The sequence below is a fragment of the Saccostrea cucullata genome, unplaced genomic scaffold (assembly GCF_032062105.1).
Source record: "Saccostrea cucullata isolate Sc308-1 unplaced genomic scaffold, CSIRO_AGI_Scuc_v1 ctg17934, whole genome shotgun sequence".
NCBI lineage: Eukaryota > Metazoa > Mollusca > Bivalvia > Ostreida > Ostreidae > Saccostrea > Saccostrea cuccullata.
In genome coordinates this window covers 1-10,782 of record NW_026929827.1, presented here as the reverse complement: position 1 = coordinate 10,782, position 10,782 = coordinate 1, and the positions used below count along the sequence as shown (strand labels likewise).

The 10,782-nt window shown below is 33.7% G+C and overlaps 1 pseudogene; it reads right to left on the bottom strand.

The window, feature by feature from the left end:
* Positions 1-7,918: 7,918 nt before the first annotated feature.
* Positions 7,919-9,019, bottom strand: LOC134282268 (uncharacterized; annotated as a pseudogene).
* Between the last annotated feature and the right edge of the window lie 1,763 nt (positions 9,020-10,782).

The following is a 10,782-nucleotide window of genomic DNA, read 5'->3' as shown; positions in this document are numbered from 1 at the left end:
GAGGGCGTCTGTATGAAGTGGGAACAACTGTCTAGTAAACCAAAACCAAAGACAACAACAACAACAACGACGATTGCAACAACCACCGAATCATTGACAACAATGGAAACAACAACTGTGCCATTTCCAACCTTGGAGACAACAGAAAACCTAACAAGCACAGCTTCAACGACAACTACTACAACAACAAAAAGACCTCGCACGATACTGATGGGATATTTCTGACGAAGGGCAGCCAGATTTCAGTAGTTGTTGGGGAATTGACAATGTGTTGGTTGTCAATATAGCTGATAAACCCAGTCGCATTGAAGAAAATTTTGATCCAGTTGACCCCAGCAACTGGCTTTTCTTTCCTGGAGGGAATATTAGGGTACATCTGTATTTTTGCACTTTTATAAAAAAGAAGAAAGAAAAGGAAATTCTTTCCAATGCTGTCATTTCAATATGATTTTGAAAATTATTTTGAAATATTTAAGAATTTTTCACATGGCGTTTATTTTTTTTCTTTTAGCAAAAGTGTCGATCTGAGGAAAATACTTTGTTCTTCAATATTGAAAACCAAACAGTTAATTACGCAGTAACACGTGATCTCGACCTATCAGTTTCTGATGTTACCCCGGATTTAATGCTAGAAGAACAGTTTGAATCAAAGAATCAACCAGGGTACGTTCTTTTAAAATTTTGTATCTTGACAAATGACTTTCAAAGAGATATTACATGTATTTCTGTTTACATATTTTGTTGGTTTTTTTAATCTCAGAAAGCAAACATGTACATGTATTATGCTAGATTTTGATATAGAAAAATGGGAAATTTTGTAGCTAATAAAATTGAATTTTGGGAGATATCTTCATAGAATTAAGAGCCATTCTATATAATGATTTGAAATTTTATATAGGAGCTGTGGCACGCATAGTCTCAGAATTTCTCCAAACTCTCTATGATAAAAGTCATTGATACCCTAAACTGAAATCAGGCAAAAATTGGTTGCTATGTTTTATAGTTACCATGACAACATGTCTTAAAGTTCGAAAAATGGCATTTTTTAACATGTTTAGAGCCCCATAGTTAACATTTGTGGCAAAGTAAACAATTGGCAATGACTGTTTCCAAAAGTTGAAGGTCAGATGTCTGAAATGCATGATAAACATGTTTGATAAATCAACTATCACATGCGTTACTATGGTAACAAAATATATAAAAGTGAAAAAAATATTCATTGAATTTTATAAAGTCAGACATGTAAAAATAAAAAGCAATTATAGGATGAAATGTGACCAAATAATAGAAAAAAGAGCCTTGAAACATATACCAAGAACAAAATATGATATTTCATTTTGGTTCACAAAGGTTGCCAAGGTTTTTATAACACAGAGGGCCTTCAAAGTAACACTCTGTATGTTTTAATCTGATCCTATCTTTTAAAAAAAGCACATTTCCTCAAAACTAATTATCAATTTTATAAGATGTTAGTGTGCTCCTATTTTTCCCATTTGAAAAAATTCAGATTAGATTCTTTAAATAGAGCGTTGCTATGGAAATAAGCAGAAAATATGCTTAAAAACCTAAAAAATATTTTCTTTCCTTGGATACTACCCTTAAATGTAGATTCCCAAAACTTTTATGATTGATGTTTATTAACAGCTAACCTGAATTTTAATTTTGACTATCATCCAATCTCTAAGTGGATGCAAGAAGTTGGCACACAGGGTTTAATATTGATATAAAGTTAACAAAATCGAACATTTTCCCTTCTTGGTAACCATAGCAACAGTGTTGTTTTCTTCATCAAATTTTATCAATATATGATATTCAACTTCAGTTCTAACATATAAGTACTATACAAGCTGAGTCCTTTAATTTGTTTCTTGATTAAATGGCAATTTAATTCTTAATGCAGCGAAAAATAATTCACTTTTAAGCACTGGTACTTTGTTTCCATGGTAACACTGCAAAGTAGCAATTATACCCAATTTTTCTTATGGTTTTGGTGTTGCAAGGTCCTAAGGATGCATATTTGCCAGTTTTGAATTTTCATGTTTTTCCTCAAGACAGTAGCATTAACCCAATTTTAGTTACTGGTTTTGCATGGTTACAATGTGTTACCATGGCAACCATAAAAGTTATTTATAGAATAATATTGCTTTTACTTATATACTTAAGGTCAAGCATTTTCATTGTTTTTCTTAAGTCGTTGATTGAGTTTGAGCATGTAACACCTACCATTAGTGAATACGGAGTGTTTTTCAGCACATTTCAGCATTTTAAATGTATTCCAAATGTACCCTTGGTTACCACTTACTTAGAGATATATTCTTAACAGTTTCTTTACAGTATAAGTGACATCAAGGTGTCATGTTTTTTGTGAGAATGGTTTGTTTGCTTTTTCTAGTTTTTATTAAGCCACAGTCAAGATTTAAAGTGGCTGAAAATCTCGATTTTTCAAACTTTTCCGGCCGTTGCCATGGCAACCGAGACACATAGCAACGAAATTTTGTTTGATATTTGTTTCTGGTGTCAAGTACTAAGCATGGGTGAAGTTTCATCAAAATCGGTGACCATGCGTGGCAACGAAGTTTAAGTGGTTACAGAGAATGGCTATTAAATTTGAATGATTTTTAAATCGCCAATTTTTAATAATATAAGAAGCACGATGCCCACATTCTTGCAAGAACTAATAACCGAGTCCAAACATGATGGTGCCTTGAAATTGTAGTAAGACAGTGGACACTTATACTTTAAGACAGTTTGAAAGGGATGTTTTTACAATGCCAGACACAAGATTTGAAAAAGAACCTGATGAAACCTTACAATTGAACATGATATTATTTTGTTTCTTTCAGCTGGATGATTCGAGGAGGTCGGGTTGATGTTATTTGTGGTGTTCTCTATCATGCTAACTCGATGGTGTTCGATGGAGCGGGAGAACGATGGGCCTGTACTCCGTATCTCGACACCAGATTGGCGGGAAATCTGAGGTTCTACTTTGGATTTGGTAGGTCGCGTAAAAACAAATTAAATAAAAACAAATTTCAAATTTCCTTTCAAGGAACTGCTAAATTTACATCAATGCCATTTACCTAATAGGCAGTGGTCGTTGCCAAGCCTTAGATTCTCCTGAAACAAATATTGAGGTTTACATCGAGGACAAGCATGGACATAAACCAGTATTAAATCTCACAAGTAGAGATTTTAAGGTAAACACACATTCTTTAAACTTCCAATGTCATGATTTATAAATGAATCCACTTCTTATAGTTTTCTTGATATTTGTTTTAAACGTGTACATCATTCTTTACTTACCTACTTAGGCCTCTTCATGTCAGGTGGCACATAAGACAGCCACAAAGTCCCTCCACTCAGTCCTATCTTTGCTTTTGTTTATATCTACCTCCATGTCATCCCTATCTCTTTTCAACTCTTTTCTCTGAAGTTCTTCGCCATTGTTTTTGGCCAGTCCCTTTCTCTTGCCATCATTAGATCACCTAATAAACATCATGCTAGATTCACTACTTCTTCTTATCCTGCAAACCAAGATTAATATCGGTACCTATAACCGGCCACCAAAGACAGTCTAAGGCGCGGATCTGCTGGGCTCAGGCGCACCATCGGGGTGTGGATCTCGACGTGTGGGCAATTGATGGAGTACAGGTCTTACCACACTTTCCCCGGAGGTAGATGTAAATAAAATGGTACAGTTCGATCTTAATTTGAACTGTGGAAAGAATGCAACTAGAAATGTGTAAGTGTGTATTTAAACAAAGTCATACAACCGAAAGACATGAACATGCATGGGCATACATATTGTCATATAATTAAAAATAATTATGAAGACATCGGTTAATCAAGAATGTTAGAATATTCCTTAACTTTAATATAGGTTACTGTAAACCAACTTTTATTCGCGTGCGAGAAATTTTCGCGAAGTTCGCGAGAACCTCGTCATCGCGAATATTTCTCTCTGCGAACCGGTCCTTATAGTATATTTGTCTATTAAAAACAGATTGAAAAAGACTTGATCGCGAAAATTAATCGTCGCGAACTAGTTTATCCCTGGTTAATCGCGAAATAAAGTCGTCGTGAATAAAATTTGGTTTACAGTATATATCTTTTCAAGCTGGATAAAGTATATTCACTACTTTTTATAAATTAAAAAGTATGTTTTTTTAAAAATTACATACATGTTGTGTAAGACAAAAACGCTTTTTCAGCGTTGGTTTAGAAGCCTCTACAAATTTTGGGAAATCATGGTTCACAGTTCATGAACCGTGTCTCTATTACAAATGTGGCGGGAAGCATCAACCAGTGTCATCAGAATACGACAGCGACGACTTTTCAAGGTAATTCCCCATTTTCAAAAGTGAGTTATCTCCCCTCAAAATCGGAACTCTTCAACACTAGCATAACTTCCGCGGACTACATGTTACGATAATCCAACAAAATAGTGATCAACTTACACGCTGTATTTAAAAATTTTAAAAGAAGGAAACGGTTTGCATTTTTTTAGATAATAAATTATTTTATAAAGGGTCTGTTATCCCCCCCCCCTTTCTAGAAAACTATACGAATAGCCAGGCACGTAGCATCGTCTTTAAAGGGGGGGGGGGTAGCCAAAGAAATATTTTTTTTGTTACCTGGAAAAGTTGGCAAGCAAAGAAAAACCTTGCCCAAAGTTGAAAAAGCTAATACTTATTTCAATACCAGTTCCTTGGCATACAATACTACATTTCCCTTATATAACTTTACCGTAGTATAACCTGAGTGTGTGTGGGGGGGTGGGGGGGGGTTGACAACCTGTCTATCAATGAACATTTTCAATAGAAAAAGTAATATTGGGAAAAAATGGGGGTTGGGCTAAACCCCTTGACCCTGCACCCCCCCCCCCCCTCCGTGGCATACACAGGTACAGAGAATATGTAAATGGGTTAAACAGTTGAAAATGAACAAAGTTGTGAAAATTAATATTATTATTAGAATTTTTAATTGTGAATTCAATAAAATTACGGTACATATATTTTTTCACAGATGTACATGTATGTCAGTTACACGGAGTCTCTCTCTCTCTCTCTCTCTCTCTCTCTCTCTCTCTCTCTCTCTCTCTCTCTCTGATTGTTTATTTACACACTTTGCAAAAAAGAATAACTTATAAAAATAAATACATGTACTTACACTGACAGGATTTAAAAAAAATAAATAACACTTGAGAAAAGATTGTTTTCAGTTAATTAACGAGAAATACGCTAGGAAATTATTGTATCAATTTCGTGTTTCTGCTCTCAATTCTCTGATCTAAAACAAAATGTGTATTTTACTCGGGAATATACATGTACATATGCTTAGATCCTACACTAAAACTTTGATTAAATGCAGTTCAGACTTTATACGACATATGTAACACGAATTTAGGTCGATGCTATTTTAATTAGTCTTTCTTCGTTACATGAGCACATGAGATTAAATTATTCATTTAGAATTCCATTCAAAGTTTTAATACTAAATAGTGAATCAATTATTTTACAAATAGAAAATTCTAGAAACACGGTTAATTCAAATGAAATAGGCTTTTAATTGTCACCCACTGTGTTCTAGTAAGAAAAAGTTCTATCTTATGACATACAATCGAGCAAAAACGCAGTTTCTTGGTATCGGTAGCGGAAGACGAACTACTGCTGTATATGCAGCAATTTCAGAGGTAAAACTGTAGATGGACATGTCATCAGTCTTCAAAAAATTCCTAGAGATACAATGAAAATATGGCTGCACAGGCTAGATTAATTCGTCAAAACTTTATAACTAAAAATTTGTTCCGCACATTTTGTAAATAATGATGATCCGTCTGCAGAACATCCACTACCGAAAATTAGCTTTTTTGTTTGTGTTTTTTTTTTTAATAGGCCTATTCGAATATGTATCAGCATTTTAATAGTAATTTGTTTCTTTTTTTTGTAAGGGGGGGGGGGTCACACAGCACCTTATTATAGTACTACACAGATTAATACAAATCCAGAAAGAGACTATGAGTGGGCAATTTAAAAAAAAACACGAATCAGTTAAGATTTCTTTTTATTCACAAACACAATAACATTTTTCCATGTGACAGAGGCATACACCATGAACATGTTTACATTGAGAACGTCCGCGGAAGTGACTTTATTTATAGCGCATGCGTATTAAACACAGTAAAAGAGTTCCCTTCAGGGGAAATAACTCACCTTTTGAAAATGGGGAATATGGTTTACTTCATTCTTGTTTCAGCTGTTTGATTTCATTTTGAGATAATTATACGTTATGCAGATTATTAATTAGATTTTCGGTACTCTTGTTTGAAAAACATTAGTAGATAAGAGATACTCTGGTCCGTATGACGGAATCAACGAGGAATACTTTGACTTTTTGGTCGTCCTCGTTATTCATGTATCTGTTTGGTCAGTTTTTGTTTTTAAATTTAAGAGCCAATGCAATTATTTTCTGCATCATCTTTGCTTGAAATACTTACAAATCAAATATATGATAAAAAACATACGAATTTTCGAAGAATTTTGATTCGTATTTATTTGACATTTATTTATCGCCTTCAGTCAAGTATTCTTTAATTGGTCATTTTCACAGTTGGAAGAGAGTAAGTTCACCTCTTCCATTTGCTGCTCTTGGTACCTCATGTACGATTTCGATGGAATGGAGAACACCAAAAATACCTAATTGGGCTTTAGACAACGGTAAGACAAAAGAACCTTCTTGGCTAACAATCGGATAAAAATATGACATACACATGTATCAATCAACGTCGTATTTTAAAATATTTACTAGTAATGTTTTAGAAACTACTGATTTAGAAATATTTACTAATTAAATTCCTTTCCATATATAATTTTAAAATATGCTTTATTTCAGTATTTATTGGAGACTGTGAAAGCGGATGCCATGGAAATGGACAATGCACAAGAACAGGATGTAGGTGAGAGATTTTACATTACTTGAAAGTACAGCAGTAGTTTTTTCTTCTTTAACACAAAGTACTACCAGTAAGTAATTTACAGTACTGATGTCTAAATTCTTGTAACTAATTTCACTCAACGTTTCCTTTATACTGAACTCAGAAGAAAATATTCTCTAAAACCCCTTTTATGACATTATTCTTCAACCTGTACCATATTCAACACCTTGTAGAACATGATGTGTAGAGAAGAAGAGCATTATTTTTTTAAGATGTTGTTTTCCACACTATTCTAGATATTCTTGAATCTCGAAGCTCTCATATCCCTAATATATTAACATATCGTCGGGTAGAATAGTCCCCGCGGGTAGTGAATATTTGTCACTACATTTTATCATCCATCCGCCTTTTGCAAAAACCATTTGATGTCGGGAGGATAATATATAGCAAAGTACATGTACTTTGATAAGACGTGTTTGAATAACAAGAATGCATACAAATTCAATTATTTAATAGTAAATTCATGTAAAAATATATAAACAAGGGGTTTAACTGTGTCCAGGTAAGAGATTCCATAATCAGTACAATTCTCTATGGGCGTGTGCCCACAGCTTGAGTATATGGAGACACACATGTTGTACTGAACTCGTTCCAAACAAGACCAGACGGGCAAGACAAAACATAGGCGTCTCCGGCGATGTCACACTGGATGAATTTGGATGGGTCGGCATGTGAGAAAAACTGGGAGTTTCCAGTGGTGACAACAGCGTTTTTACAAGGGTTTGTTGTGACTCCGGTACCTAAAAAATTTAAGTTGACGGTCTTACACCCTTTTTTATATTGAAAAAAGATTACTAAGGATGTACTCTTTCTAAGTAGGAAAAATGTATTTATTAAATCTACTAACTTCTGCATTAAGACCGAATTTAAAAAGAAAAATGAATAATCTAAAAGATATGGAAATTTTCTTTGTCGTTAAAATATTTAGAATATATGATTCAACAATGATTTTGATCGAAAGATTGTAAAAGGAAACATTGCAGAACATGACAACATACTTGGTAAAATGGCGGTGTTTGGTGTGGGTAATGGCTGACCGCTCTGGAAGCTGTAAACACATGAAAGACGTGTCTGATCCCACACCAGCAGGGAAGGACAAGTCAGCTGGTTGGCATTTCCCAACAGGTCACACTCAATGAATTTATGAGTGTCGCCAGCGATTGCGAAGTACAAGTTCCCGCGAGCGATGTTTTGCTGTGTGCAAGGGTTGCTGCCGAGAGCCACAGTTATTTGTCCCACCTGTTCCATGTGGAATAAAGTTCTGAAAAAAGTCAAAATACGACGTAGTTAAACATGTTAAACGCGAGACAAAAGGGAAGGTCTTTCTAATTCACTTAAACTAGATACTATAATTGTAATATTTAGCGTGTACGACATTTGGCAGAAATTGATTTTCGAACAAATTAGCGTAAATTTGATTTAGTGCATTTCTTAATGTTCTTATTAACTTATATATGTGTAAGACATTTAGCGTTGAACTTGAATTAGTCGAAGTTTCTTTCCGCCAAAAACACTGAAAAGAATACACAGCCAAATGTAATATGTTTACAGTATTGCAGTCAAAATATAGCACAAATTTTGCAATAACCTTTAGCGCGGGTATTTAGTGTAGTGTAGAATATGTCAAAAATTGAAAAAAAAGGTAACAATGAACAATCATCGATTGCAAACGATGAGATATATAGCTTAAGCATTGAGAGTTGTTTCATTTTTGTGCTTTTGTTTTGATTATTTTTTCTTGATGAATACAACGCAGTTTTTTTCTTGTTTAATTCAATGACTCTCTTTTATTAAAAAAAAATTGAACGAAAATTAACTTTTTATCACCTTTGCAAGAAAAGGATCTTTTACATACTACAATTAAGCAAAGGAAGTGGGAAGAAATATTTTAAAATTTGAGAACAAAAATGTTCTTCAATATAATGTACTTACCCTTGACACACAGGATACAGTTGCAGGGTTATAAAGCTTTCCAGAGGGACACTGGATAATGTACATCTCTCCTAGAGCATTGCACTGTAGATGAATTTTGTGTTGTCATTTAGATGGTAGACACTTGGCTGGTTGTCTTACTGGCAGTGCACGGGTTGGCGGCCTGAAAGTATATGAACAGGAACAATATAGTTTTAATTTGATAAAATAATAAACTACAGTATATTAACTGTACTATTTGAATGATAAAGAATCGATAATTATCAACTTACTGCAGTGGTTCAGTCCCGAGGTTGCAGCTGTCGCTTTTCTGTAAAAGAGGAAAATCTAAAATTGTATTATTTGAAAATACTGCAATTCTGAATTTCCTTATCGTATTAACATCAAGTAAAAATGTCTAAAGATTTCTCAGAAATCTAAAACCTTAAAAAAATGACAACTGTTTAGAATTGTTAATACAAGAATGAGCACCTCTTCCTGGAGCAGCGCAAACAACCCCAACAACAACCAAAAAACAGAAAGCCTTCATTTTGTCCCGTCTGATTCCACTGTGACATAACTTGCCAAGACACGGGTATATATAGTAGAGTAAGGGTATGCCTCACCAGACAGTCAATAAAGAAAAAAAAGGCTTGATAATCTCAAAAGTTAAAAAAAAGTTCAGATATAGAGGGTTCTTATTTTTGGTTTTAGATAATGGAATAAGGAGTATTACGTAAATTCTGTACATTATGCAACACTTTGATTTATTTCTTGTTTTAAAAATATTTCATAATATTGCTGGCAATAGTTCTTTTTCTTATATTATAAAGGGAGTCATTACTTGACTTGAATTTTTCCAATAACAGATATGCATCTTGTAAAATCTATTTAAATGTTATTAACTTCGTATTGAAATATAAGCACTTTTTGCAAAGAATACTGGATGGAAAATATCCCTTTCTTTAGTATTTTGAGTTATTCCCTTCCAAAAATACATGACATGACGGTGAGTGAAAAGTTGCACAGATTTTTCCCCTACAAAATCTGTCATCAGGAAGCAAAACAAAGAGGACGATGAAAGAGTTCACGATTTGGTAATTAAATGGTTTATGCCTCGACACCTTATGTTTAGGGATGTTGCCTTATCTACAAGGCTTCAAACTCCTGCTATATTTGTACAAGGTGTATTTGACAGCGCAGGTTAATGTGGCGTATTTGACATAACATACTGATTAAACAAAAACTAAGTCTTTGTTTTGGAGAAAACGACGTTCAATAAGGATGTGATGACTTTGGATAGGCGACGTGTCTTTTTTTTTTTTTAAATTTCATTTTGTAGTCTTTTCATGTGTTTTAATCATAGAATTGTTACACACATTTATTAAAAAAAAATAATATGAATGCAATTAATAACAGAAACTTATTCCATATCAAGGTCATTTACATCTTTTCTCTTGTTCATATTTAAAAGGAATAGTGGTACCTATTTTTCCCTTGTGTCTTAAAATGATCAAGGCTCTGATATATATGTAATAACATTAACTATTGGCATATTTAAAAAAATACCCTTTGACAAGTTCAGTCATACTTGACACAACGCATCCTTGTGTAAAGGTATTTAAGTTTGTTCAAACGAAGAACCGAGCCAAAGTAATTTTTTTGAAAACTGATGACAGCATTTAGAAATAAAAGGAAAATAATGTCGTTAAAATTATGAAAAATTCTCACAATGCGAAACAAAGAATTTATTATATACAAATATATAAGATATTATATAAATTCATTAAGTTCTTCATACGGTTTTATTTACAGATGTGACTTTGGTTACACTGGTTTGACTTGTGAGATTCCAGTAGTACCACATTTAGTGACCT